General features: G+C 39.5%; 1 protein-coding gene across 5 annotated transcripts in view; it reads left to right on the forward strand.

The window, feature by feature from the left end:
- Positions 1-921: 921 nt before the first annotated feature.
- Positions 922-21,959, forward strand: part of LDLRAD4 (low density lipoprotein receptor class A domain containing 4) — a 288,364-nt gene continuing 267,326 nt past the window's right edge. For 3 of the 5 annotated variants that reach the window (XM_071554877.1, XM_071554882.1, XM_071554879.1), the window contains exon 1: positions 4,934-5,007. The gene's annotated coding sequence lies outside the window, so the exon portion shown is untranslated. Of the gene's footprint in view, positions 1,020-4,933; positions 5,008-21,959 lie in introns of those variants that run through there. The other 2 variants (XM_071554878.1, XM_071554880.1) reach the window with 2 other exon arrangements.

Genomic DNA, 21,959 nt, shown 5'->3' on the forward strand with positions numbered 1-21,959 from the left:
TTTTATTGACTCCAGTGAGGGAAATTCCATTACCTCCCTTCCTTGTGCAGTCTCTTCCAGTGCTCTGCTGCCCTCCATGTAAAGTTTTTCCTTGTATTGAGGTGACACTTCTTGTGTTTTCGTTTATGACCATTGTTCCTCATTCTGTTGCTAGGCACCACAAAAAAGAGACTGGCACCATCCTCCTGGCACCTGTCTATGAGATCCCCTCTGTCTTCTATTCTTACACTAGTACAGGCCCAGCTCCCTCAGTCCCTCCTCGAGAGAGAGAGATGCTTCAGCCGCCTCCTCATCTTTGTGGCCTCAACTGGACCCTCTCCAGTAGCTCCTGGTCTTTCTTGCCCAGAACTGGACACACCACTCCAGACGTGGCCTCACTAGGGCTGAATAGAAGGGCAGGATCACCTCCCTCGACCTGCTGCCCACACACTTCCCGATACATCACAGGATCCCATTGTCCCTCCTGGCCGCAAGGGCACACTGCCGGCTCATGGTCAGCCTGGCATCCACCAAGCCTCCGAGATGCTTCCCAGCAGCGCTGCTCTATAGTGGGTCAGCCCCCAGCCTGTCCCGGTACCTGGGGCTATGACTCCCCAGGTGCAGTAACCTTGTTGAATCTCATTGGGTTTCTCTCCTCGAAGGAGAGTCCTGGCTGGAATTTCAGGCGCCCCGGTCGCCGTCGGGGGCCGGAGCCGCAGCACATCCACCCGGCAGGTGTCAGTGTGGGCTGCGGGGCCGGGCGGGAGCGCCGCCTCCCCTCCCCCGCCGCTGCCGCCCCCCCCGGCGGCGGCCCCCGCTCTCGCCCGCCCGCCCGCCCGCCGGAGCCAGACTCGCTGCAGACAGGCGGCAGTCAGCGGGGCGGGCAGGGCGGGGGGAGGAGGAGAGGCTGGGGATGAGTTGGAGGCAGGCACAGTCTCAGCGCAGGGAGAGAGGCTGCTGGAGACAGGCAGGGGGAGGCGGCGAGGCGCTCGGGAGGAGGCCAGCGCGGCGCGGGGGCGAGCGGCGGGGGCCGGCGGGAGGTGAGTGCCGCCTGCTGCGGCAGGGACGGGGGCGGGCGGGGGGCGCCGCGCCGGAAAGTGCCGGAGAAAGTGCGGGGAGGCCCGAGTTGAGGGTCTAGGAGCGTGCGAGGGACGAGGCGGCGGCTGCCGGGGTGCTCCAGCGGTGCTCGCCCACCCTCCGTGCCACGGCGGGGGCAGCCCCCGGAGCCGCTGCCGGCCCGGGCTGAGCGCGTCCCCAGCGGCACCTGGGGGGCAGGTGGGGCGCTGGCCGGGGCGAGGGGCAGCGGTGACAGGTAGCCTGTTAGCGGAGGAGCCCCTCTGTCCCCGCAGCCGACCTGCTGCGCCTGGCGCGGGCAGCAGCCGGAGCGGCAGCCCGGAGGGGAGACCCCCGCAGGAAAGGCGGAGACGAGCGGGGCCGCGGCGGCGGGCAGGGCGCGGGGGAGCGCGGAGTGCGCCGCACGTCCTCTCCGGCTGCTCCGAAGTGAATCCTGCAGCTCCGTCTAGCCACTCGGCTCGGCTCGCCTCAGAGCTGGTGTCGCCGCTGGGGAACAGCCCGGGAACGGGGGTCCTGCCCGGGTGCGGGGGGACCCTCGCGGGGATGCCCGGCCGCGGAGCGCGCCCAGCGCCGGGCGGGCAACTTTCCCGGGAAGGCAGAGCAGCAGTGCGGCTGAAGGCTCACGCACCAGTGACCTATATTTAATGAGGTGCCTCTTTTTCCCTGAAAAAAAGTTTATTACCTTTGCCTGCTTTTGTCAATCAGACGCCTGCCTAAATTGTTTGTATGGAATGTGTGCATCCTGAATTTCTGAATGGTGTGCCAGGTTTTCCATCATGTAGGTGGGTAGGTAGTGATGCATAGGCTGTGGTTTGATGCTTGCTGAAAAGGCAAACACCGTTGTGTATTGGTTTAAGTTCGCTAAAGAATGAACAGGAAACAGGCAAAATGCAAAAGTTAGTTCTGTGTTCTTAGGAGATATTAACACCTAGAATGATACAGACTTTAGTGGGATTCAGAACCTTTTTGGAATAGGAAATGGTGATTTTGTAAGAGAGCAGAAATCTGGTGAATTGTTTTATATGGTGTTAGAAATAGTATTTGGTGTTACGAAATTTTGCTGATCTCAAACATGGGCATCTTCTAGTCAGAATGAAAAGCTCTTCTAAGATGTCTATCTGTGCTTCCATAAAAAAAAAATATCCTGCATTAAAATGTTGGTGGACTGGAAAGGTGCACCACTTACCATGAAGAGTGAAATGTCTGCAGCATTGTACAGCTGAGACTAGCCAAATAGGAAGAGAGTTTTTGTTAGTAAGAAAGCCCAAGGGGCAGTTACTGGTAGATGAAGTAAGAACATAGATGCTGCATAAGTATGGGCAATATTCCTTGCTGGTCCTTTGACCCCTGGTTTCCTTGGTTAGACAAAACTTCTATTCTGCGCTTCAGTTTCATTTCTAAGATACTGTTTGGGAAAAACTATTCTTTACAAAGATCCAGAGTTGTTTAGATAATGTCTGATGCACCACTGAGCAGAATTAAATTACTGTGTGTGGTGCACATGTGTTTGGTTCCACTAATGAGCATATAAATATTATGGCTTTGTGACTGTAATTGAAAGGGGAAGTTTTGCTGGAAAACCAGTGTGCTGTTGGGAAGCAGCCTAATCAACATCCCCTTGTCCACATTGGCTGAGAAAGTGATGATATGCTGAACATCTCTATCTGTACTGGTGTTTTAGCACCAGGTATTGTTACTGTGATACATAAAGTGACCTGCATAAGGAGCACTCAAGTTGGAATGTGTCAACTATATGCAGTTATGTATAGAAGTATAAACACTTATTTTTATATAATCTGTGTTTATAGCAGCATATTTAGTTTTGACATGGGAATGTGAAGATTGTTGTTGCACACACATAAAGTATATCAACATTCTCCAGCAAAGTCAGGCGCCAGTGTGGGCCAAAATGGTGATGTGTATAATGCAGAATGAGTGAACTAATTTCAGACCATTGGTTTCTGTTAACTGAAACATTGCAGACACTAGGCACCATTTGACTGATAAAGTTTGAATTCAGTCTTCAGCATCTTAGACTTCTTACAAGAAAACTTGTGGAAGTAGAAGGAATTTGAGACTCAAGATTGAGACACAGATATATTAGATTTTGTAAGATTAAAACTATCAAGGAGTAGCTTAATTTAGAATGAAATTGTCCCTTTAAGGTCATTAAGGTGAGACTTGAAAAGATGACTTGTTAGTTTTCTGTGCATTGAAGCTGCGCTTTTGTGGGAGGGGGGAAAGAGGAGAAGTTTCCTGATTTTCTTAACCAAAGTTTAGTTCTCTTTTTCACCTCTGCCCTGCAGTACTCTGTCTGGTGGCTGCTGCCCTTCTAATAAGAATGAGTTGCATGTCAGTGACACCATCTAAAATAATTTGGAATACTTTCAGAATATGATTTGCCAGAAAGAAGTAAATGATTATTGAAATAATAGAGAAGTACCTTAAAAGTAATTGAACTTAATATGATCTCCAAGAGAAATTAAGTGTTAAAAAGTGCATGCCTGCCCACCAACTCTTGCATCAGAAGTCATGGCTGTTGCACTCAACTTGTGAGGGGTCTTGGAAAAGTTTTTTTTTTCTGTCTGGTTTCTAATGGTTTGCAACAGATCTCTGCAAGTGAATTGCCAGTTACAGAATGCAAATGCTTCTAGGAGTTTAGAGATGAATTTTTCTGCAGATTGGTTCTGTGGTAACCGTGAAATTCTTCAATGGCACCAAGCTAGTATCAGCTGCTCGTTAAAGGCACTGATGCCAGAACAGTGGTGCATCAGTTGCTGGGAATCCAACCCTGTAGTGAAATGATTCATACATATACATTTTCTTTTCTCAGTTGACAGCTATTTTTAAGAATAGCCGTCTTGCCCAGAAGGTTGATATCTAAGCAAAGGCAGCCTAGATAGATAAAAATTTCTTTCACACCAAACATAATCTTAGTACACTAAAACATTTAAATGGAATTGATTTTAATTGATTCTTGCTGAATCTCTGGTGGTAATTGGTCACTATAAAGGGATCATGACATTTTGGAGCTGATGTCAGGAAGTCAGCAATTTTTTGCGCAAAGAAAGATGATGAGTTTGAAGTTAATGTCAGTTTGAAGCAATTTATAGTAATAATGGATACTGATACCTATATGATAGCAAATTACCTGAATAATTCTTGAAATGGATTGGATTCTCTGGGTGTACAAGCCTGTAGAACCAGTCTCGAAATCACATGTTTGTCCAGCATACTTCAGCTTTCTCTATGTGCTGCATGGACAGAATATTCCAGTGAAAAAAAGCTATGAACCTTTTTTTTTGATTGTGTTCTTCTGAACCTCATATTTGAAAAAATAAATTGGATTTTTTTTCTTTTAGAGAACAGTTTTGTTTGCTTACTTCTGAGACTGTCAGTTGAATGATAGTTACTGTAAGGGATGGCAGTAGAAAGAATGCTTGCAGGTGAATAAGAGTGAGCACAACATTACAGTGTGTTCTGTATTTCATGCTGGCAAAATGTCTCTGTATTCATCATCTATATTTATTTAATATATGCATTTCAGTAGTGTATGCCTTGATTTAGTGTATTTGGAATATGCTAAATGTAGATGCATTTTACTAAATGCTTTTTCTTATTGTTTAGTTAAGCAATGGAAATTTTCAAGCACTCATACCATCATTCATTATCACTCAGCATAATAATGGGTAAATTTAATCTTCCTAATTAAGATTATTTTGGTCACAAGAGACAGGGGACTGAAAATGAATAATTTTCATTGTGCTGTGTCTGTGTTGTTCATATCTGCTGTTTTTCTTTCAAATCCTACTGCAGACAACACTCTGACCTTTTACACTGTGTTTGAATGATCTTGCTCTACATCAAACTTTTCTTTCAGGTAGGAGACAGAAATGAAGAAGAATCTAAATGCATTTTTTCTTATTGCCAATGGAGAGCTTTCCTAGATTTGAAGTAAGTTTTCTTTGGGCCAAATGGTTGACTTTTCTAGAATAAAATCTCTCTAGGGTATGCAAAAAGTCCTCTGGTTAATATACTGGCATTCCCAGAACCCACTGAAAGTTAGGCAGGTTGCCAGACACCACTTAATGAGGATGCTGAATGTCTGGCTCAAATCTGCATGAAAACCAGCAAAAAAGCTGGGGGTGGAAGTGTATGCAGTGGGGAGAGGGCTGGGAAGGTGACACATCCACACCCATAATTTATTTTTCATGTCTGCATTTTGCAGAGAAACTGATCAGAAATCCTTACCACAGGATTTTGAAAACTTGCTGGGGGGGGGGTAGGAGTCTGAATGCTTCAAATGGAGGGAACTGTGTTCTCATAGAAATGCACTTTTTATGAGTTTGGGGGATTAGTTTTTGAGGAGAGCATCAAAGAGGATGAGAAATGATAGTGATCTTTTGTTTTATTATCTGCTAAAACTGCAAAGTATTTCACAATGTTGTTAGACACTTTGGGGGACAGTGGAAGTCAGTGATTGCCTGAATCTACCCAGAAAGGCTGTTAAAAGTTACATGGCAGGGATAAATAAACTGCTGTTGCTAAACACTTCTGCTCAGTGTAAACGTGTGGTGTGGGCTCTGCCTGATGCCATTGTGCTTATGTTTTGCTACATGTCAAGTAGAATTGCAGGTGTAATAGACTCTCTGATGGCTAGATAACTGTTAACAGAATCAGTCATACACCAAGGTGGGGCATTTTTCCATAACAGTACCATTAAGACCAGACTTTATTGGTTTGTGTTGAATCAGATGTCTAGTCTTAAAGGTTGAAACTGACTGAGCAAACTTAGTTATATTCTGAACTGATCATTATTTCACACATTTAAAGCATGAACATTTTCAGCATTTTTCTCAGGCTTTTGTCTCTCCCTACCCAGCCATAAAAACATTAGTCCTCTGTAGACAAATTTATAAATAGTCATTTGGTTGGTAGGCATGACTGAAAATATTTTTTAATCCAAAATAATTCTAATAGGAGCTTTTTTGCACATGGCTGAATTTGAAAATGTTTATGCTTGTTACTTGCTTTTCTCTACATGTTTCAGTTCTGTATTTTACCATTTTGGAGAATTGTTCCTCTGTAGAGAAATTTTACTCACTACACTAGTGGCACCTACTTGATGAGTACTGCTGGGTAGTACTAAATTGAAACTCAGATGTTCCTGTTTGATCGTGTTTGGTGTCATTAAGGTGAGTTGAAAAATGAAAATATTAAAGGCACTAGACTTCAGTGCTTGTCGCAGTGGATAAAAGGACAAGTGTATTTTTTCAGTCCTATGGGATTCTTTGCAAATTTCTACCTGTGTTGTCACTGACTTCTCACTGTCTATAGGACAGGGAAAACAGGTGATGAGAGTGGTGGACTTCGTACCTGCATTTCTAAATTAGCATGTGTTTAGGATTAGTTCTAAAAGGCAGGACAGTGTTGCCTAGAAAAGATACACTGCTCAAAAGCTGCACTTGAGAATGGAGTGGGTTGATGAAGTATCTACAGGAATATAATTGTTTTTCCATCTCCTGGTCTTCTTGATTTCTTCCATACTGAATACTGTTTTTGTTGAAAACTGATAATAAATCTGCTTCTGAAAAAAGTGGTCATGATAGCACAATTGTATTGCCTGTAAGAGATGAGTTTGGAGATTTCGATTCATTTTGAATTAATTATTTCATTTAGTGCCTATGTTCTGAAATTGTAAAAGATACATTGGCCTTTGGGGAACATGTGCTTTTTTGAGTGTTTAGAGGATAAATATATTGAGGTTTGTATGATTCTGTCATAATCTTTGACCTCTGAGTGTATTTAAGTCATGATTTTAGAGGACTACAAAATTATAATTAGAGTTTTTGTTAGGAACAAATGTTAATGTTTAATAAGATCTAGAATCTCTCCCACATTCAGAAGAGACTGGAAAGCCATGTTTTCTTCTGGATAAACCCTGAAATTTACTAAGAATTCTAAAATAAGTGTTGACTCATATGCCTAGTATTATCTAGCATATGCCAGTGTAAGGCTACTGAGTTTTGTCATTAATTTTCAGCACCACTACTTGCATGCATCCTCAAGCAATAGTCTGGATTTTAAACACAAGTTCCCTTCTTGATTTCAAAGATTATTGGAAGGAAAATGTGTGGTTCTTTTTTAAGTACCTCTTTATGTTGTGTGGCTGAGCCTGTTATTTTGGTTTCTCACACCTGTAACCTACTTGTTCTCCATTTCATAGAGGCAAAGGAGGGGGCATTCTGTGACTGAGATATGAAGCAATCTCTTTAACTGCCGCCTACTTCCACTGAGACTTCCATGAAATTTTTACTGTGCATTAATTAGGAGTGATCCATTATTGCTGTGGACTTGTAAACACCTTTAAACATTCCATTAGGTGTTAATGACACATGAAGCAGGAATTAATAGGAGTTTTTTAGTCCTGTATCTAGTAGGGATGTACTTAGTGTATGTAATTGCCTAAATGTAAGAGTGTTTCTTAAACTGTTGGGTGGGTGTAATTGGTATTGCTTCATTTTCTGCTTTTGCTTAACCATTAGTTACTGAGTCAAGTGATGCTAATTCATAGAACGTATTTTGGCCTGTATTATATAGAACGTCAGCTGGATGTTTGCTGTGGTTTGCTTGGGATTTTCGTAAGACTAAAGTGAGTTGCTTGGCTTCTGCCCTATGGGTCAGAGTTATGGAGCACAGGAGAAAGTGTGGGAGAGAAAATGTGAAGAACGCTTCTAAATAACCTAACTTAATCTCCATAGCTGTTGAACTGGCGCCTTCTGTGAAATGTCAAGTTGATGTGTCTTCTTTCCTTACAATTTAACCTCAAGGGTGACTGGTTTTGTAGGTTTTACTTTAATTGTTAAGCAAACTTAAATTCAACGTTTGTAAAAATGCATGCAGATAAGATTCAGTATTGCTAAATTAAAGATTGCACCTAGTCATACAAAAGCTAGACTTTGGCTGACTCATGGCCTCTGTTGGCCAGTGCAGTTCATGTGTACATGTTTTGTTTTACAAAAGATTTGTGTTGATTATAATTCCTCACCAAACTTACAGGGGTACTGGAAGTGAAGAGGAAGGGGGTCTATGAATATTTCCAATACAGATGTTTTCTGTTTTTGTGACCCTCTCACTTTCCTCTTACTGTTTCAATAACCTTCCTCGCAGGTTTCTAGAAAGAGTTCATTTGAGATTAATGTTTTTGCAAGGACCCCATTTTCACTTAAAATGCCTTACAGTATAAGTTATCCTTATTTACTTGGGAAGCCTTTAACATGTGACCCATCTATCCAATTAAAGCAGCTTGCATAATGTTGCATACAGGTACTGTTTGGTGGCTACTTTTACACAGCTTATAATAATAGTTTGGTTTTTTTAAAAAGCTGCCATCTGTGGATGAACAAAAATACTGCCAGTGTTTGTCAAATGTGTACTTTATCTGACCTGTTCTACTTAGCACCTTATGGCAAAGCTTTCTCATAAAAGCATTTTACAAATATTTTTATTCTTACGGTGCTTTATTAGATTGGTAACAACAGTGGTATAACTTTTCAGTGTAGGGATTAATGTACCAAGGATTAGGGAAATAAACCTCTCTTTATGTGCAAGAAGAAGTCACCTGCAGTGAATAGAGAGATGAGAATTCGGACTTGTAGCTGTAGGTGAAAATCACTGTTCTGTTCTAATGATCTTTAGAGCCTTTTGATGAAAACAGCTGGAATAATGTAAATTTTCTACAACAAAAGGCTCCAGTAATGTACGCAAACTGGCCTTTTTCCCATGGAGGGTGGCTGGGCAAGTAGGTAAATTTCAGGAAAGAAATATCACAGTGCTGATATGTGTTATTGCTGCTAGAGCATAGTAATGAGTTAGAAAGCATTTGGTTAATGATTATTTATTTTGTTTGAAATTACCTAAAAGCATAGCAAACCAAAAGCAATTAAAAGAAGTACAGAGAGGAGTAACAGGGCCTCTATAGTTTGCAGAGTGGGAGTTGGGTGTGTAAGGTATTCTGAAAGTGTCTTCTGAAATGTGGAGTTCTCTCTTCCGTTGAATATGTAACCAGGAACAGATTCTGCCTTTTCCCATTCCTTGTTTTCCCCTGGGTATTATTAGAAGTTGGAGATAAAAGCCTGTAATCATGTCTACATGGAGACACCAGAGCAAATCACTTGAAGTGTTGAGTCAGGATGTATATGTTAAAGTATGTTAAACTTGTGTGTGAATGCTCTGTCGAATATAGAACAACCTTATATCTTTAGCATGAATTAATCAAAGGTCATTTTACATCTGATGGAGGACATAATTTAGAACATAAGTTAAATTACAGTGATCTAAAACCATCTGTGAATGAATGAGAGACTCTTGACATAGAATTTTACTGTGTTGTAACTTCAGGGTTTTATCCTGTACTTGATTTATCCCAACTTTCCGCTATGTCACTTGTTATTGATCAATTTTCATGATGCTGCCATTAAGAGGCATCTTAGATGGAGCTAATTGCAAACTTTCAAGTCAAAGTAATGGATTCAGAAAATAGCAGTTCATTGCATTTGGGATGTTTCTTTGCAAATGTTTTAGATCTGACAAACTTTGAAACCAAAATAAGATGCAACCTCTCTTTGATTCCTGGTCAACTTGTTTTGGCCAAAGGCCTGGTGTTTTCTGGGGCCTTGTCACAGAGCTAAACTGCCAAGGATCCCACTTTGTGTCCCAGGATGTTGTGTTTCTAGGAACATGTGGTTTCATTGGGTAGCCTGCAAGAGAACTCTACTGCAAAGTTGAGGGCTGAAGAAATCCCTGAGGACTCTCCTCATATTTGGGAACCTGCAGTGATCCTCTGTATCTACCTTTTGAAACTAACAACCTTTTAAAGATTAAAACTAAGGAAAAAAACCGAGTTCTATTTGCCTGTTGTAAAAGTGAAGCCTTCAGTTGGTAGGAAATCAGAAGTTTTATGGGGTTTGGCTGCTTTGAGACAGATTAATAATATTTGAAAATGTCTTGCAGCCCAGAAACCGTCTGGTTCTAGTCAGAGCTGTTTTTTACTATGCTGTTGTGGGTGCAATTTAATCTCTCTCTTTTCAGTCTGGAGTTCATGTGGTGGAATACCTCAGGAGAACCCAAACCTCTGTTGCCTAAACTCTTGAATTTAGCCTTTGTCATGTCAGCTCTCACTGCAGATTTGCAAGTTGCAGTTCCCTGTGTCTTGCATAGGAAGGCGTACATAGAGGAAAGAATATCCTGAAGCTTTTATATTCCAACACATTAAAATGAACAGAGAAGCACACATTCTTGAGGGTTCTGAGAAAGAAGGGAGGGAATTATTGTCTGTTTGTCTGTTTTTGTCCAGCTGAACTTGCCTCCCACAGGGAGCTGTGTTGCAGAGATGAGGAACTGTCCAGTTGAAGCAGTTGCAGATGCAGTGTAGATGGCTGGAAATTCTGTTCTACCTACACTCTTTTGTATGTGACCCTTACAAAATCAACACTTTTCCTGGACATTCCACTTGAGCTTCATGATGTGATGGATGTAGAGATTAGGAAAAGGCTACCCTTATCTCTTTATTTGTAGAAGTTTTGTTTTATAAGATGATTCAAGGATTGCTGTATTCTCACTGCAACAAAAACCTTCTGAACACTCAACTGGTCAAGAGATAAAAGCCACACTAAAAGCTCTGAAGGAAAACTTAGGAGAACCTCTGATTTCAATACATTGAAATTATTTTATGGTTGAAGATACTGAAAGCACAGTTGTCTGTTTAAAAAAAAATAAGAGACAATGAGTTATGCTATATTAGCTGTTGCACATTTAGCTGATTCTTCCAAGATGTTTGCATGCTTGTTAAGGTTGTGACCGCTGCTGTAGAGACAGATAAATTTTAGCAGCTTAAGTATCTCCCCAGCTCCTGAATATGGAGAATTCCAGCAGTCAGTGAGTTGATTTGGTTTTGAAATTGAAAAGTTTTGTCACAGAGTTATACCAGCTACAGAAATGTAACTTTCTTGGTTTACGTGGTATAGAAGATACTAGAAATGAGAAAATATTTAGCAAGTCCTCTTCCTGACATCTCGAGTCTTACATTTCAGTGAATTGAGGAGTAAAATTCTTACTGGATGCTAAGGATAGTCTCTTTTACAATGTAAAAGTGTCAAAAGAGTAATTTTTTCTGCTTCTGACCTTAATGGGTAAAATACACCATAGTACTGTTGTGTACTTGAGATCTCCTCAGGTGTCCCTAACACCTACAAAAACCCAAATGCTCTATGCAACTGGTTCCTGTTATTTCCCAGTCTCCTACATATTTCTGCTAGTTTTCCTGTTGCTCCTGTTCCTAGACTTTTCTCTCTTTTTTTTCTTTCTATTGATGTCCTTTAGGATATGCGCATATCTGTAATATCTAAATGGCTTCCTCTTCTTGCCTTCCCACTTCCAGCTCAATCAAGAAATTCCAGATGGAAGCTCTTTGGTGTCAGTAACAGCTGTACAGCAGATAATTTTTTGCATCCTTAGAGCTGTAATATTTGTAATTCCATATATGTAGTTATGATATACATTTACATTAAGGATCTCCTGGTCTTGTAAGCTTCCTTGAGGTTCTTCTTGGTATAGCATTTTGCCCTATTTTCTGGTCCTGGTTAGAAATAGCTTCTTTCAGCATAAAGAAGTTAAGATATTCTGTTGTAAATTTGATTTTTAGGAAGCCTGAATATTTTAGAGTCCTGTGTTGTGATTCAAAAATTGTGCTCCGTTCTTTCATCTCTAGGATTTATAATAAGGTGTCAGCAATGATCTAGTCCATCTGGGAGCTTGCATCAATGCTTGGGAGAGCCATATGTGTCTGCCTCAAACAAGGCTATAGAAAAGTGTTCCACTAGCAACCAAGATGTCATCCATCTGCTAGACAATCCTGTAGCTAGTTAGCTTAATGACGTATTTATTTGAGTAGAGGTTTCTGCGTAGCAGACTCCAGCTTTCCTCCCCCTTCAAATCAATACCAAAACCTCCATGCTTTGGAGAACAAAACCCTGGCCACTCTGGAGAATGTCTGGAAGTTCGTGGCTTGATAGATTTGATGTATTTATCTGCCTCAGGATGTTGCCCTCCCAAATTCTGAGTGAGCACATTGTTAGGGGATGGCTCCAGCCTTCCTGTGCAGGAGCCCCTGCAGCGCAGGTGTCTGGTGGCAGAGGGATCAGCAGACGAGATGCAAGGCCTGGGTGACCTTAGATGTGTGTAGAAATCCAATCATGCTGCTACTGCTTTAGAGTATTATTTTAGCACATGGAGCTGGGTGAGGATTTCCTCCTGCAGCGGTCAGAGCTGGAATGGCCATAGTATACATTTTGCCCTGCTACACAAAATAAACCAGGTGATTATTTCTCTTGGTGACTTTAACAGAAATGTTTATTCAAGATTAAGGGCTTCACAGTCTTCAACATACATGTTCTATATATTTGTATGGCACCCACCAAGTCAGAGCTGCAGGAATTGTGCTGGGAATATACCGGGGGAAGACCAGCTCTGTAAACTTACATACTCCACATTGTTACTGTGGTAAAATAGAGCATGTTGTGTATGACTGTCATTGATTTCTTATTTTTCCAGACACTCTATCCTACCGTTTTATTTGTTTTGTAGTTCAAAGAGGCCAAGTCACTGTTGCAAATTCTAGTCTGATTTGATTTCTAATCTGTTTGTGAGTCAGAGTTGAGTTGAGAAGGGGGCAAAATAACAGGAGAAATGCAAATTAGATGAAAAGAATATTTTATGTTAATGGCAATTATATTAATCTGTGTTGAGGCAGTCTGGTTAATTTAATGTGGAAAAATGTGTATGTGTATTCAGACCACTATGCAATCTGATCCATCAGAAGATCTTCATCTAGATCTTGTAAGGGAGTTTATGTGCAGCTTCACGTTGATTTCAGTGGGAATAGACAGACCATCACAGCTCTTTCTGAATGCGGCTGTTTCTATGATTGAAGCCAACACGGTACTGTCTACTGAGTTTGGTAATTTTTTCCTGACAGGTGTTGTTTAAAAAATAGCAGGCATGAATACAAATACTTAGTGATCTTTAAGGGGGGGGGGGGGGGGGGGAAAGGTAGTTAATACCAGTCCTAAATAAGGCTGAGAAACAGATCCTAAATGAGGCACAGAAAAAAAATTGCTTTCTTGGCTGTACACTAGAGGCCTCTCTTCTTACAGGTGTAAAACTTTTTTTTATGATTAGTATAATAGCAGTTCTAAACTGAAAAAGTAGGTGAAAGTAAAATCAGGACAATTCCATGGAGGAGTGTAGAGATTGATGAGGTGAACTGTACTCACTCTTGCTTCATCTTCTAATGCTACAAAGAGAGTTGTGGAATAATTCAGGTCAGAAAGAACCTTCTGGAGTTCTACTCCAACCTGCAGCAATAGGACTAAGACTTTTCTGAAGAAGTACTTTTGAGTTGAGAAATTGTTATTTAGATCTTAATATTCAAAACTCAATTTTTTTCATATGTTTTGAATTGCTTGTGTTTGGGCAGAAATGAAGTAAAGTGGAAGAAAATAACGTATGAAAAAAGAGAATCTTAATTCTAAAGATACTAAGTGCCAAAAAAGAGCAAAGTTGACACAAACTCTAGTTGGAAATGGAATGGAGTGACCATCTCATGAGTATCTGCTGCACATGTATATTTCCTTGAGGTGTTCTAAATAATCAGTAAAGAATGTTGCAGTTTGCCTTCTGAGAAGGGAAAGAGATGACAATTCTTCACTGATATGAACTTACGTATATTTATGTGTATTCCTTTTGTCACAGGGCTACTATCCATTGTTCAATTAAGTAAAATCAAAGCATCTTTTACACGTAACCTTATAAAAACATAGAATTCCTCTCAGAGGTAACTCTGATGGATAAAAATAACTTTTGAGTAAGCTTTTGGAGAGAAAGGGATTTTGCATCTTGTATGAAAGCTTATGGAATCAAAGCTTGATTGTTTTAAAACACATTGAGAAAAGTATTTTTGTACTTTTCCACAAAAATTACATTTCCACTGGATCGATACGTTCTTTAATCTTGTATGATATCATGCAAAATAGAATAGAAAATAATTGGAAGTCATAAAGCTATGAAATATTGTGAAGTTTCTGCCTTATAAAGTATCTGTTTCAGTTTTTATTTTATTATTGGTGTCATCAAAAGGGTACATTACAGAAAATATTTCTGTTTTGATGCATTGGATTTTCTGATGGAAAACAGATATGGAGGAATATTTCTGATAAGAACTAAAAACTTCATGTTTGGGAGCTTGGCTTTGTATTATTTAATTACATTTATTTGTTTTGGGGTTGGATTTTTAAACTTCCTTTACTTTCTTTCAATTTCCATTGCAAATTTGGAACTTGATTTGAGGAGATTACTAAAGATCTGTTGTTTTGAAGCTTCTGTTGTTTCTTTCCTCTTCATATGCAAGAGAATATATTAATGTATAGAATAAGATAGGGCATCTTCTTGGTTGATCTCAGCTATTGGATATGTTTTGTCTGACTCAACAGCTAGCAATACTAATTTTCATTTCTTACATGTGCAAGACTTTAATTTTTAATTTTTTTGGTATTTTCTTCTGCCAGTTTCCCAGTCCTGATTACCTGCTGCTACTCCTGTGTAATTTAGCACTTCCTACAAATGGAAGCAGATTTGTACAGAATCATTTTGAACGCAGTTTTGGAACCCCATGTTTCTGTTCACTTGGAGGCTTTGAGGTTTTGCTTCTGGAGTGCATAGCACTGGCTGTATCAATTCCCCATCCCGTTAGCAAGTGTTTTCCTTCTTCCAGCACTTCATATGTGTGCATGAGTATGTTCTTCCTGTCGTTGTATGTTCCTCTCCAGTGACACGGAAGTGCTTGACATCTCCTGAAGCAATTAATGTAAAACTGAACTGTCTTATCCTATTTAGTTTATGTATGTGAAGATAGCATTTTAACACATAATCATAAAAAATAAAGGGAATGCAGGATGGTGGTATGACTTCCTGGAATAATTTCTGGAATTCTTATTGCTTGGATCTTACAGTCATGGAGTTTTAAGTCCTGTCTTTTTATTTGGATACTCAGAATAGGGGGGGAAATTAAGACACGTGTGGTATTTGACTTGGGAAGGTCCTTATGCTGAGTTGTTTCTGTTTGACACTATTTTGAATTATACCCTTTATGCTACTTAAATTAAAAGAAAAAGGCTTAGAAAATAAGGTAAAAAGAGTAGTGTCTTTGGCTTTGACCTTGAAAGTTTCTGTGGTGAGCTTGAATATGTGATAGGCCTGAATGCTGTAAAAGCCAACAGAGTCATTACAACATCAATCATCAGGGGCTAAACCTTGAATTAAACAATTAGGGATGAACAAAATGTCTAACTTCAGTAGTGGAACAACCTGTAGTGAGTTATCACATCAAAGTCTGATCTGCCAGAAATGGTAGATGGTACCAAAACACTGACTTTATTTTCAAGTACCTACTATTTAGGTCTGCCAAAGCAATTAGCCATCTTTTACATTTCTTTTTAGCTGTCTGATTGCTGGCTCAGTATGATTTTTTTGTTCAAGGTTTTTCATATCAAAGTAAATTACCTGCTACAGGGTGCATTTATTTTGTGAATGTAACTCTTACAGTCAAAACCTTGTATGCTGCTGGATAAACAAGTTGTGTTGTAATTAGGTATGTCTGTCTTCACCAAAACTATGTCAGAATGTAAAACCATCAGATTAATTAGACTTTGATTAAAGTGGCATGAGTACCATTGTGCAGTCTTCTTTGTACTGGTTTTCTGCCTGTGCTGTGCACACTGTATTCCCTTTGTAGTGTCAAATGGTCCTGCAAAGAGCTGGCCATGAAATATTTTTTTTGCCTTTTTTGTTACTTAGATTGATTGTTGAGAACACCTGTCTGAAAACATTGTTTGATCTGCTAATGTTAAGTTTAAAAAATTGTGAATGTTATTCATGTTTTATTTTTATTAATCTTCTTTTTAGGTAGCCTGTAGAAGGTAAATGGTACAAATACAATCTCTCATATAACTGAAAGTTACTGATAAAATGGGGTAAAATAATACAGATAATGCAAAACCCAAACACGCTTATAATGCATATCAATGTTAATTAGCATATACAAAGCTTGAAATGAAAGTTCATGAATGTTTGAAATCCAGTATGAACTGCAGCAGGATGTAAAAAAAGCCCAACAACATTGCAGAGGCCTCTAATGATTTTATAAAAAAAAGTTAGTTGTTCTCCTTTTTGCATGAGCAGCTGTTAGATTATGCTATCTCAAATGTTTAAGGAAGGAATAAGACCATTTCCTGTCCATACATTATTTAATTAAATTGACTGGTGTAGAGTATCATCTGCTATCCCAAACCATCACGATAACTTCTAGATCTTCTTGTCACTGTTACTTTAATTTTCCTCTCAATCTGCTGTTCAGACTATTTATCGATCCATTTCCACATATTTTGGGAATCTGGCCAGAGTTTCCTGGTGCCAGGTCTCAATTTGACTTTGTGAATATTCAAGTAGCCTTCTCCAGTAGGTCACTTGTGGGCTCTGTACGGAATGTAGAGCTTATGTCAACCTCCCAGTGCAAGAAACTTTGTCATGATAGCAGAAAAGTGGCAAACTTTGCCACCTGTTTGTTAACAACTTTGCTCTCACTTTCATTAAAAGTAGCAGAAAGGGTCAGACATGAATTGTTAACAGAGGATACTGCTTATTTCACTGGTACAAAGTAGCTTGGTCCTGTAGTTTGAATTCTGCATTAAAAAAAAGAACATAAAACTTGCCAATGGCCTCTTCCTGTCCCTAAATCCAGGTTAACAGTTGTCATGAAAACAGGGAATGTAGAAGAGATGGAAATTTGATTGTCAACCAATACACAGGGGAGTGTTTTCCCTGATCAGTACTTTTTGGGTATTTTATTTTAGTTTTTTTTATAAAACATGATTTTCCTCCCTCCCCAGTTTTTTTCAACTTAACACATGATTGAGCTTAAATCAAATATTTCATAGGTATGACTTTCAGGAAAGCCAATTTACTGGTCCTAACTGCAGGAGTCCTGTGCTGATACTGATGGGTGGCTGTGTTCATTGGCAAGGGTTCTGTTCTCAAGTGAGATTATAACCAAGAAAATGTGTTGACTACTCTCAATACGGATTCTCCTTTTATACCCGAGTCTGTGTTTGTTACTGAAAGTGTGGGATATATTCAAATTTGAACTTCTGTTCATGTCTGTGAGGGGGGGAAGTATCCTTATGTTTTAAGTGAGTGCATATTGTGTCTGTGCAAATATAGGTCCTCTTGATGAGAGGAGAGTTATTGAACACATCCAGATTTGCTCTGTATAAATCTTTAGGAATGCTCATCTTGGTATTTTTTGTTTTGGGGTGTGTGTAACAAAAAAAAATAATCTCTTTAACTTAGTGGATTGTGTAGAAAGATCCCGGCAGGTAGATAGTCTTTTGATTGTGGCTGTTTGAAAGGAAAATGTTAGCACTGTAGTTTCAGCAGTGCTCACAAATCTGTGGTGATTTAGGTTTTATTCCAGACACAGAAAAAGATGATTAATTTGCTTTCAGGAGGAAAGAGTCTTCTCTTCTAAAAGCAGGACTGCAGGACATTAATACAATGTGACAATATTGTTTATTGCTCAAGCTTGGAAATCAGTATATTGTGAGCATCCAAGGATCTTGTTTTATTGTTAGGCATCAAAAAGTGCAATGTCAAAAGTTGAAATTTTGAATGTTCGTATGATGTTCACATGTATTATTAAAGATATTGAAAGAAGAAATGACTTTTAACAATAAAAGAAGGAAAAATATATTCTGTAAGTCTTAATAAGAAATGATAACTGAAAAGAACAACGCAGGCAACAGTAACCTTCCTTTGTGAAGCACAGGTCCAGCCTGTGCTTGAAAGGAAATACAGGAACTTAAAAGAAAAGAAGCCTTTCTGAATAGATTATCATTGGCCCTGTTTAGTGCAAAGAAATGATTGATTCAGAAATTAGAGAGGTTACTTTGTCACATGTTGAAAATAACCTGAGATAAAAATAAAAGCACAGTGCTTAAAGAGTAGAGGCTAGAAGATTTAATCCAGAAGATTTAAATCTGACAAATGAGTGTCTGATGCCTTCACTGAGCTGAGGAGCTGTTCCAACATAGGTATGCAGGCAACAATACTCTCCTATTCCTGGAAATGCAAATTTGACAAAAATGCCTGTTGTCCAGGAGGACTGTTTCCAATCTGCCAGACAACTTCCCCATGTATCCCTCAGGATGGCATACTGAGGGAGTTATTTGTGCATTGGTGTTCTGTTCTTCGCTTCTCTTCTCTACTTGCCTTCTCTTCTCCACTGAGTTTTGCTGCCAGTGAGCTATTTTTGTTCCCTGCAAACTGAGTTAACAAGAGCTAATATTGATACTTTCAGGTAGTTTATTCCCATCTGTTCTTGTAACAAAATAAATATTCTGACTAAATACACCAAGTATTTATGAAGCATTCCATCAGAGGGGGAAGATTGAACCCAAGGTTGGGGTTTATTGTGGAGTTACTTTCTCTGAAGTTGAAGCAAGTATCTATTTAGAGAGACGAGATAAAAGGCAGAAGATGACTGCGTAGGGGAGCTGTATAGGCACGGATACATGCATTATAGAGAAAGAAAAAAATTAGTCACATCGATCTTTAAAGTCAAGTGACTAATGCTGTCTGAATAAATCCTTTAGAGTATTCTGTACACAGTTACCCTTGAGTATCCTTACCCCTGTGCTCTTCTGTTCTCCTGTGGTGAATGAGTACCAGTCAGGTGGGAAAAATGCTTTGGGAAGATTGTTACACTGTTGTTTCAGTCCATAGCTCATGTAGACCTGGAGGTGATTAGTAGAGGGAGCACATTGCATCTGCCTTCCAAGAAGTTGTATGTTGTTTTGTCTGTGTACATGCAAACAGTCGCACAGTGAAGAGTCTGAGCCTGAGACTAAGAGGATATCACATTATTTCATTATGTTCATCTGTTGTTGGTTGTTTGTTTTGCTTAGTGAAACACTTATTTTGAGGGACAAACAGGATAAGAAAAATTGATGTAATACTAAGATACTTGGTTTTACAAAAGCTGACCTGCATATTGGCAGGCTTTCCCAGTGGTGACTTGTGGACATATAGGAAACTCGTGAGTTATAGATCTTGGGTATGACTCCTGTAGCAATATGTTTATTGCTATCATGCTTACATTACATAGTAAAAACAAAGAAAAGTAAAGAGGCCTAAGTGTCTATTCACTTTCTCCTTTGATATAAAGCTTGACCTAATTTTGGGAGCATGTTCCTTTTTTGTTTACACTTCTCCATGGGACATGTTCAGTGTGTAACTGCTCTGTTCCTTACACTTCCATTTCTCTGGTAACACAAATTCATTTCATTATGATGTTTATGGGGTATTTTTGCCATATCCTAAGATATGTAAAATCCAGTTTTTCTCTACTGGAACATGTACTTTCATCAGTTATGTTACATGTACCGTACTGTGCTTTGGCCACTGTAGTCAGGTGATTGCGCAGGAGCCCAGTGGGGCAGCAGATTTTGAGAGGTGGATTGCTCCTTGAATCCTTCCTAGTTTCTACTAGGCAGATCATTCAGAAATATCTAGTCTCCTTGGTTTGATTGCCATTGTTCTGGTGGCAGTGTGACCCTGCCCTCAGGAAATACACCAATTTCCTGGCTATAGACATGATCAATCTGGTTAACTTTTGATATTGACTGTGACATTTTGCTGACAGTTAAAGCATTTTGTGGAAGCGGAAACTGTTGTCTTGACAACTGAACTCCAGCTAATAATAGATAACTAAAGAAACCAAAAGTCCAAATATATCATAATTCTTACAAAATTCAAATTCATTTTTGAGTCTGAGCTCATCTCAACACAAATGTGCTTGTGTTTTAGATCCATAGCATAAAGACCTCAGGCTTCACTGTGGCACAATAGTTTATAGTAAAGTCCATCTGTATCTGTTTTAGATGCTAATTTTTTCTGTGATGAAATATTTTTTCTATGCTAGTTTGCTGCAAAGAAGACTGTTTGCATTGCAATGGTTCTTGCATTTCAGTGATTTAAAATTTCAAAGGTGCGTTGGAGTTTGATTGGGAATCATCCTGTCAATCCAGTGTAATGTATGTGCTTCAGAAGAACCCTGTCTTTCACTTGGAGAGCCAAGGATATAGACTCATTGTGATTTTTATCCTCCACTGGAGGATTAATAATTTCCTTTTCCACCCTCACTTACTCTCTCTACAATTTTGAAGTTCAGTTTCTAATATGATTTTTTTTGTTGTTGAAAGTTAATAGAATAGAAACAATGGGTGTGTGACAGTGCCAAACATTGGAAAAAGTGTTTGTATGTTTCATTTTATTGGGTTTTTTTTTCCCAGCAGGCCCATTCCAATTATTTTTAGGATGAAAGGCACTTGTCCAGTCTTCATCAGCTGGCACTTAGTGTGTAGTGACAAGTGCTTATATGTGACAGTAGTATGAACTATATGCAAACATATTAAATAGAATATTAGATTTTTGTCTATATCCTTTCTTCTTTTCTTTCTTTTATTTTTTCCCCCCAGAAGAGTAAGATAACTCCCCAGCATTTCTGCTGTGCTAATGCTTCTTCACAGAGCAGGGTGTGAACAGAGCTCAAAACATGGAACTTAAGTTCTGATCCTTGTTCTGAGGAGAAACAGCAGTTCTGGCTCAGCATTAAGTTGTTCCTCTGCCTATCAGGTGCTTTAGAGGAGGTAGCATGAAGAATTTATAGCAGAAATCACATGTAAATGCCATGTTCAGTTAAGACACAAAAACCCAGGAAGACTCTTAAGTTACCTGCAGAACTTAACTGGAGTGGAGAGAAAGAACTGTTAAACAGCAGTAAAGACATCCTCTGTGGGACTGCATTTTGGAGTGGGAGTTAGTGTAAACGAGTTTGAATAAGCTCACTTCTTATGGTTCCATCTGTGGTTTTAAAAGAAAGATTTCATAGTGGGATCTAATTTTTAACTGTTTGTGAAAAAATGGATATTATATTTAAATCACTTATACTGGTAACTACTACTCTGCTGAACTGTGAGAGATTAGCTCTGAGAGTTCCCTTTATTGCAAAATGCCTTTGTTCAGAAATACATCATTCATCTACCACCTAACACTGGAGGTGATCTGACGCTGTACCAGTGTTTGCTGCAGACTAGAAGGTCCCCTCTTTGCTGTCCATCCCCACTTGCATTCTGTTGTTGAATAGTTGCTTTAAGCCTTGAATACAACTGGATAAACCCTTTGTTTGTGGTGTGCTCTGGTGCACCTGGAAGACAAGACTGCAAAACTGCTGTGGTCCAAAGAAGTAGTCCAAAAGCATGTTAGTGTCAGCTTTCTTATAGCAATATGAATTATCAATGCAAATTATTTTGTGTAAGTTGTCAGGGATGGGAGATGCTTTAGGGATGTGCTTCTCAGACTGTGATGTCCTCTTATTTAAATTCATGGTAGAAAGGTAACAGGTTCTCTTGTATTTTCTGGAAATGTCTATTTTATATCTGGTGATGTTATCAAGAGAAAGCAACTGAGCTGATGGTAAGAGGTGGGTGTTTTGAGTTTCCATGCTTTTATTTCTGGAGGATAACCATAGTGTTATTTATTTTCCCAAAAAAAGATTTGGAATTAACCAAGAAAGAAGATTCGTATCGTTGCTTTCCCCTTTGTTTGAACAGCTATAAAAGTATGCATTCAACAGGAATTAAGAGGAACAAGTTAATCATTTGAATAGAACTTTTCATCTTTTGTCTTTGTAGGTGCTTCTTTAGACTGTCATAAGATGTAGTGTCTCAATAAAAATA

The sequence above is a fragment of the Pithys albifrons genome, chromosome 4, assembly GCF_047495875.1.
Source record: "Pithys albifrons albifrons isolate INPA30051 chromosome 4, PitAlb_v1, whole genome shotgun sequence".
Taxonomy (NCBI): Eukaryota; Metazoa; Chordata; class Aves; order Passeriformes; family Thamnophilidae; genus Pithys; species Pithys albifrons.